Here is a 7,894-nt window from a genome sequence, read left to right on the forward strand (position 1 = left end):
AGACTCATCAAGTCTCAGGTGAGTGTGTATTTCAGCTTTTTGTAGCTATATTTGTTTGTCCTAAGCAGGGTGCACAGTGGGGCCAGCCCCTCTGGCCAGAGGTTTATTTGAAAGTCATCTCGAATGAGCACGATGGCCTCTCCATAGCCTTGGCACCCCAAGAGCAGACTGCCCTTGACCTTTCATCACACTTGGAACCCCAGCCTTGTCTGAACACTGGGAGGTGTTTCAAAGTCACCCGCAGCCCCTCTCACCTGTGAGGATCTGAATGCAGGCCTGGGTGTGAACTCAAGGCTGGTCTTGGGGCAGTGAGCAGAGGAGAGGGCAGGCCAGAGGTGGTTCTGACTGGAGGCTGCCCAGGGCTGCCACTGGAGCCCTCCAGCTAGCCGATGGCCAGGACTGGAGTCAACCCCTCCCTGCCCAGGGCTGCATTCTGCCCCACCACAGGCCCCCCTGCCCCCCCCCCCGCCCCCCCAACTTCTGCCAGCTAGTACACCTTTTCCCCAGGGGTGAATGAATGGGACAGGTGAAAGGCATTACTTGTCCTTTTCCTGCCAACTCTTCCAACCCTTGGCTTACCAGAGGGATAGCCTCCAAATCACAGACCCCAGATATACCCCAGACAGCAAGCTTGGCCCATTTCTAGGCAGCCATGGGCATTGCCTTATTGCCGCACACCCTGCCGCACTCACAGCCCCACAGGTGTGAGCCCTGCCTGTTGGATCACCATCATATTCCAGTCCCCAGCACAGGGACTGCCCAGGCACCATCTTCAATGTTGGAGACTCCACAAGGAGAATGGCCCTTCTGAACCACCCCCAGCTCTTCCATTCTTCCCCAGCTTTTACTCAAGATTCAGACTCAGCAGGTTCCAGTACGGCCTGAACGCATCCACGCTGGGCCTGTGTGCCTTCACACTGCATTGCTGGTGTTCCAAGGCTTTCCTCCATGATGTTGGCATTCCAGAAAAGGACAGATAGCCAAGAATGGAATTTCAGGTAGTGGAGTGCAGTGGTTATGAACCTGAACTCAAGAAGTTCAAATTCCAGATCTGACTTGCCCAAAGTCAGACAACCTCCTGGTGCCTCCAAGTCCTCATCTGTAAAAGGGGGAATAACATTCACCTCAGAGTTGTTGTGAGAATTGAGTACCTGTCACCTAATGTATATAAGCATAAGTATGCGTGGCTATTATAATTTGTGGTGTTTCTAGGGCCAGCTCTGTCAAATCGTCTGCAAACGTGCTTTCTTATCTTATGAAAGGCTAACCCAGCCAACTGGCCAAGACTCACTTTCAGAGAGCTGGTGGAGGGTGTGTCTGATCTGGGTTAGGAAATCAAGGCCTTTGAAATGTAAATGAGGATCGTGTTTTGACCCAGCCAGTTCCCAGGGAAACGAGAGTGGAAGCACCTTTCCCCTGGGAAGAGGGCCGGAAAGCCCTAAGGTTGTGGGGGAAGGGCAGGAGGGGAGCCTGCAGGTCATCAAACAGCTCTGTGGAGAACTGAAGAAATCCGTGATGTGCCAAGCCCAATCCTCCCATTGTACAGATGAAGAAGTCGGGGCCTTGCCCGATGGTGAGGATTTGCATCTTCTGAGACTCAGTTTCCCTATTTTCAAAGCAGTAGGTGTAACCTTTCTGTGCAGCTGCTGGACATGGGTAGGAGGCAGTGAAGGTGAGGTGGTGAAGACCCTTGAGGGAAGCGTGTTCCCTGCCATAGTAGGCACCATGGAGAGGCTCAGGGCTAGTCAGGCAGAGCTGGGGTGTGGGGCCAAGGCCAAGCAGGGCCAGGCTAGTTTGCTTACCGCTGACCCATACTTCTGCCTGACCCTTCCATAAGGGGGGAGAGCAGTTCAGGCCAACCCTATGGGAGTATGGCAAAGGATGAACCGAGGCCTGTGGCCATACGAAGGACACCTGGAGGCTGGTTTTACATCACCAGCCCCTGTTCTGGGACGGCTCCTGGATCATATTTGTGCTGCCCTAATTTTTAAGAGTTTTAGATACTCCTTTGGGGAACCAGACTCATTAGGGGAATAAAAATTCAATTCAATTCTCCACTAAAGCCATTTCCTCTGTTGAAATACTTGGCACAGGTGTTGGAATCTGACAAATCCAGGTTTGAATCCCCATCCCACCACTTAACTGGCGGGACGACATGGAACAATCTTGGTCCTGTGTGTTGGTTGGTTGTTTGTTTTTGAGAGAGAGAGAGGAGGGGGCCGGGGCTGGAAGAACAGAAAATGCCAAGTGGGCTCCATGCTGACAGCAGAGAGCCTGATGTGGGGCTGGAACCCACGAACCGTGAGATCATGACCTGAGCCAAAGTTGGACACGTAACCCAGCGAGCCACCCAGGCGCCCCAAACAAATCTTGGTTTTTGGAGCTTCAGTTTCCCCATCGATAAAGTTGGGAGAGTCATCTCTGCCTTGCAGACTTGTTGAGAAGATTAAATTAATTCAGTTATTTATTTCAACAAATCTTTACTGAGCCTCCGTAGTGTGCCAGGCATTGAGGATACAGCTAAGAATACAAGAGAGACAAACGGGGGCATGTGCTCATGGGGCCTTCAGACAGGTATTAAGCGATCATGACCCTAATATCTGTGTTACAAATTGTGTTATGTGTTATGGAGAAAAAGTACTCATGAGGAAGTAGTGTGAGCTCAGTTTTGAGGAATAACCAGGTGTGATCTATTTCATTGACTCTAAAGCACGGATTGTCACCACACTTTTAGTTTAGATAACACAGAGAAAGAACCTTTGTGCCAATTAACCATGACATAAAACATTCTTACCCCTAGAAATGTTAGTTTGTGCTTCCAGAAAGAGTTCTTTTTAGACTTTCCTTCAGCTCCAGAGGAGTTTCCTATCTCCTACTCGATTGAAAACAGAAGGGGAAGTCAGAGATGAGTGTGGGGTAAAATCCAAGAGAAGTGCACCTTGCCCTCAGCAAGTTTGCCGTTGTAAAATCCCTGAGATGGTAGCGGACAGGCTCCCAGGTGCTGGTTCCATGGAAAGGGGAGACAGGACAAGAAGGCTCTTCGGTGCCAGCAGAGAGAAGGGCAGGAAGGGTGGGGAACGGGTCCTGGCTGGGTGCCCACTGTTGGGCTCAGCTTTGGCTGCTAATAGAAGAGTGGCAGAAGGAAAAGAGCCAAATGCCCAACTGGGGGATTGTTAGACATTATAGTCTATAAAATGAATCCTGCTGGCAGAGATTTAAACATGCATCTTCCCCAGAAGCACAGAGCACCCCAGTTTCCAGATCTTGGTTTCTAAATACCATTCTCCACTAAAAACAAGCAAACAAGCAAACAAACAAACAAACAAACACAGGCCACTTTGGGGAACAAGCCAATTCCAGGGCTGGCTCAGGGAAGGTACAAGATGACCCTGGAACATCTTGTTGTGCTAGAAAATGACGATGTGCTAAAAAAAAAAAAAAAAAAAAATTAATGAGGACATGCCAATAGGAATGGGAGCCAGTGTAAAAGGGTTTCTACTGGACGAATGTGGCATAACTTGAGCACTGAAATAAATAATATGAGTTATAGGTTATAAGCCAAAGAATAAAATAACAATCCATGAGTCCCTCTCATTTAAAGAAAGAAATGAATAAGTAAATGAATGGGGGAAGAAAAGAACCCTCTTCCTTAACAGAGAATGCCAAGAAGCAAATGTAGAAAAATGATGGAATTAGAAAATCATCATTTGCCAATCACCACGATATTAACTGTTTCAGGCAAGAATCATGAATGGATGCTACCAGTGGTGGATGATAAGAAACAGGATGTTTACACAGAGTAAGACAATACACAAAGCAGAAAATCCTTTTGCTATAGAGACATTAGTAGGACAGTGGGATCCGACACTAGGAGTGTAACCACACAAATTTCCCGATTTTGATCAATGTACTGTTGTTATTTGTTATATAAGAATGACCTTCTTTTTAAGAAGTACATGCTGAAGTATTTAGGGATAAAAGGGCATATCTGTCACTTATACTCTTTTTTTTTTTAATTTTTTTTTCAACGTTTATTTATTTTTGGGACAGAAAGAGACAGAGCATGAACGGGGGAGGGGCAGAGAGAGAGGGAGACACAGAATCGGAAACAGGCTCCAGGCTCTGAGCCACCAGCCCAGAGCCCGACGCAGGGCTCGAACTCAATGACCGCGAGATCGTGACCTGGCTGAAGTCGGACACTTAACCGACTGCGCCACCCAGGCGCCCCTCACTTATACTCTTAAAGAGTTCAGGGGAAAAAAAGAATATAAGAGTATATCTCACACACACACACACACACACACACCCCTCACATGCACACACACAGAGAAGAAAAAGATACTGATAAAATGGTGGCATGGTGGTAAACATAAGACATTTTCCAGCGTACAAAAGGCCAATCACCAGTTTCCGTGGTGTCAATACTCTGCCTCCATGGCCAACTTCCTCCTACCAACATGAAGTCACTGAATAGGGAGCTGGGAACAGAGTGGCACAAAAGCTCTCGTAGCCAGCACACCTGCATGCCCGTAAACATGGTAAAAGGGTAATATTTGGGGAAACTGAGTGCAGGGAATATGGGAATATTTGTACTATTGTTCTGCAACTTTTAGGTAGTCTGAAATTATTTCAGAGTAAAAAGCTGGCTTTTTTTTTTTAAGTTTATGTATTTATGTTGAAAGAGAGAAAGAGAGAGAGCAGGGGAGGGGCAGAGAGGCAGAGAGAGAATCCCAAGCAGGCTCCGTGCTATCAGTACAGAGCCTGATGCTCGGACTCAGGAATCCTGAGATCATGACCTGAGCCCAGATCAAGAGCCAGATACTTAACCGACTGAGCCATCCAGGAGCCCCAAGTTGGCTTTTGAAAATATGGATCTTACAACTGATAAGGTACAATAAATGAACTGTGGAAAAACCGTGAAGGAGTCCCCAAGGAGAGACACAGGAGTGTGTAAAAGCCCTGAGGCTGGAAAAGCACAATTCACTTGAAAACAAACAAACAAATAAACAAAAAACAAAGAAAGGGGGGTGTTGCAGAGGAGCTGAGAGGTAGGCAGGGGCCAGGACACATGGGGTTCACAGGCCATATTGAGGGTCTGGGTCCTAGTAAGGACAGGAGGAAGAAGTCACCCAAGCACTGAGCAGTGGGTGGGGGAATGTGGCCTTATTTGCTTTGATCACTCTGGCCCCTGGCTGACCCTCAATAAATGGTGGCCATTAATACTGCTGGGCTCTTGGCTGTCACTTCCCCAGGGGCCTTTCTGCTCAATTGGAGTTGACAGCAGGCGGCCCCCATACCCGCAGGCTACCGGGCCCAGCCCCACCTTACCCCTTCTCACCCCACACCAGTCAGACCTGCTTTCTGAGCACACAGGCCCTTCCCCCTTCTCCATCAACTTCCTTCTGTCGGTCTTGGTTTCTAGGCTGGGAGTCCCAGAGCCCAAGGGGGCCTGGAGAGGTTTGAGTTCAAGGTGGAATGAATGGGCTGTTTGATGGGAATCTCCCAGGGCAACCTCCAGGCTTGGTACAGTTGGAGTGGCTGTGGGCTTCCTTTTTTCCAGATGAATCACTGCTCTGTGTGTCTGTGACTCTGTGTGCCCTCCCCCTGACGTGTCCTGGGGCCCTGCAGTAACAGGAGGGGACTGGATGTGTGCACGGAGCAGCTCCTCTCTTGTGACCGGCATTAACCGCGGCGTGCTCTCTGCCAGGTACCCCGCGAGGTGTTCCTGTGCGTTTCTCATCGACCCTGCCGGTGACCCTGCAGGGGGACACATTATGTCCATTTTGCAGGAGAGGAGACAGAGGCTAGAAAGGTTTACCGGACTGCTCAAGTTCGCGTAGCTGAGCCAAAGATTCAAGCTACCTCCTCCAATCCCTAAAGCCTGCACTTCTGCCCGCGGTTCCTGTGTTCCGTCTCTCAGCCTGGGCATCAGTGTTGTGGGCGTCCAGGCTGCGTGGACAGGCAAACTGGGGGTGACTGAGGGCTCTGCTGTGCCAGGAAGGGGTTAACTGGGATGCCCTCAGCAAGCTGAGGTTTGGCCAGGCTAGTTGCCATGGCAACGGCAAGGTTTTGGGGAGTGGGAGGCCTGCATGGCCAGATCTTCTGAATCACTGGGTGTTTATTTGGTAGTGAACCCCTTGCAGAGTCCTCTGCAGAGTCCTCTGTGACTGCACGTGGCCACCAGGAGTGGCTTGCGGGGGACCGGGGTGAGGGCGCGAGTTCTCTGAGAGGGTGAAGCCCAGAGGCCTCGGCCAGGTTGCCCCTCACCAGCGCTGCCCCGGGAGCCTTTCCCACCAGGAAGACCCCAGGCTTCTGCCTTCAGCTCCCAGATCCCCAGGCTAGGTGGGCACCGGGCCTGAACACAGATCTGGGGCCAGAGGGGGTTAATCAATCATTCATTTATTCATTCTTTACCAAATATTGATTGCTTGCCCTAAATACACCAGTCACTGTACCAGGGGCTGTGACCTGGGGTCAGCTTCCAGAAGCCAGACGGGCTCTGCACTCACAGAGCTGCCTTTCCAGTGGGCTGGAAGACCCCCGCCACGCACTTCCTGGGTGTCACCGTGGGCGAGTCCCTTTCCCTCTCTGAGCTCACACTGCAGGGATGCTGGTGTGGACAAGGTGATATATTGAAGCATTTCCCCAGGTGCCTAGCACACAAAAAGGGGCTAAACATGCAGCTGTGACATAAACTCCTGTAGGCCGATCACCTTTCCTCCCAGCCTCAGAAGCCAGGTGATGATAAAACTCACAAATGAGGAGCCCTAGACTCTAGACCCCGGGCTCACGGTGAGGCAAAATCTCAATACTGACCCAGTTAGACTGGCTTTTCCACCAGCGGGCCTGGGACCTTGGCTTCAGTCTGCCCCTTTGTAATGCGGGAGCCTTCTTCCTCCACACTTAAAGGCGGCAACATACCTGAGCTGATGGGAGGTACTACAGTGGACGTTTGAGTCCACTGGGAGAATCAAGGCCATTTCCCCCACCACCCACACCCTGATAAGACCCCATCCTGGCCTTCCTCTCCAGCCTAACTAAGCTTTTTCGACAATATGGATCTCAGCAGTTATCTGTTGATTTGATTCAAATTTGCTTTTCGAAGCTAGACTAGCCTCGCGGGGGGGGGGGGGGGGGGGGGAGGGCCTCCTCCCAATACCCATTCAGGACTCTGCCCTCTCATGTCTCCCCCTCGCAGCCCCCAGCTGGTGTGCCCTGGCAGCAGAAGCAAGAACTTGATTATGTGACCCGCCCCACACTGCACCCCAGGCCTGTTTTCACGAGGGAGGGAACCCCGAGGTCCTTGGGGTCAGCCAGAGAACCACCCTCTGTGGCCTCAGCACGGGACAAGGCTGCTGTTGGGGGACAGGAAGGTCAGCCAGGCCAGTTACAGTAAGAAGGAACATGTACACCACACCTACGCTTAGAGAACCAGCAGAGAAGGAGAAAAACTTACAAGAATTTCAGATTTGATAGCTCAGAAATACAAAGCTTCAAAGTAGTCGTCGTGGGAAAACTCAAAACGTTGGAACACTTTCTCACACTTACTTTGTTGGCTTAGTGTTGATTTTGTTTTGTACTGCTCATGGCCCGATTGTTTTGGGGGCTGGTGCCTCTAGAAGTCTCCATCAAGGCCTGGAAAATGAAAGTGGGGCACACGGTCTGTGGGATCTCCCCAAGTCTGTCCCCAAAGGACAGAGAAGGAAGGCGTTTTCCTCTTTCTTCTGTCAGACACCAAAGGAGGTGAGCTTAAGCTGGGTTGGAGGTGGTGCTAATGAGTCATCCAGGCATCCAGGATTTTCTTCTCTCACCACTCTTGAAAACCTTCCCCTCGGCTGGGTGTCCGGGTACACATTTATCCTGGGACAGGGCTCACGGAGCAGATCATAGCTGT

Source organism: Prionailurus viverrinus, chromosome B3 (assembly GCF_022837055.1).
Source record: "Prionailurus viverrinus isolate Anna chromosome B3, UM_Priviv_1.0, whole genome shotgun sequence".
Lineage (NCBI taxonomy): Eukaryota > Metazoa > Chordata > Mammalia > Carnivora > Felidae > Prionailurus > Prionailurus viverrinus.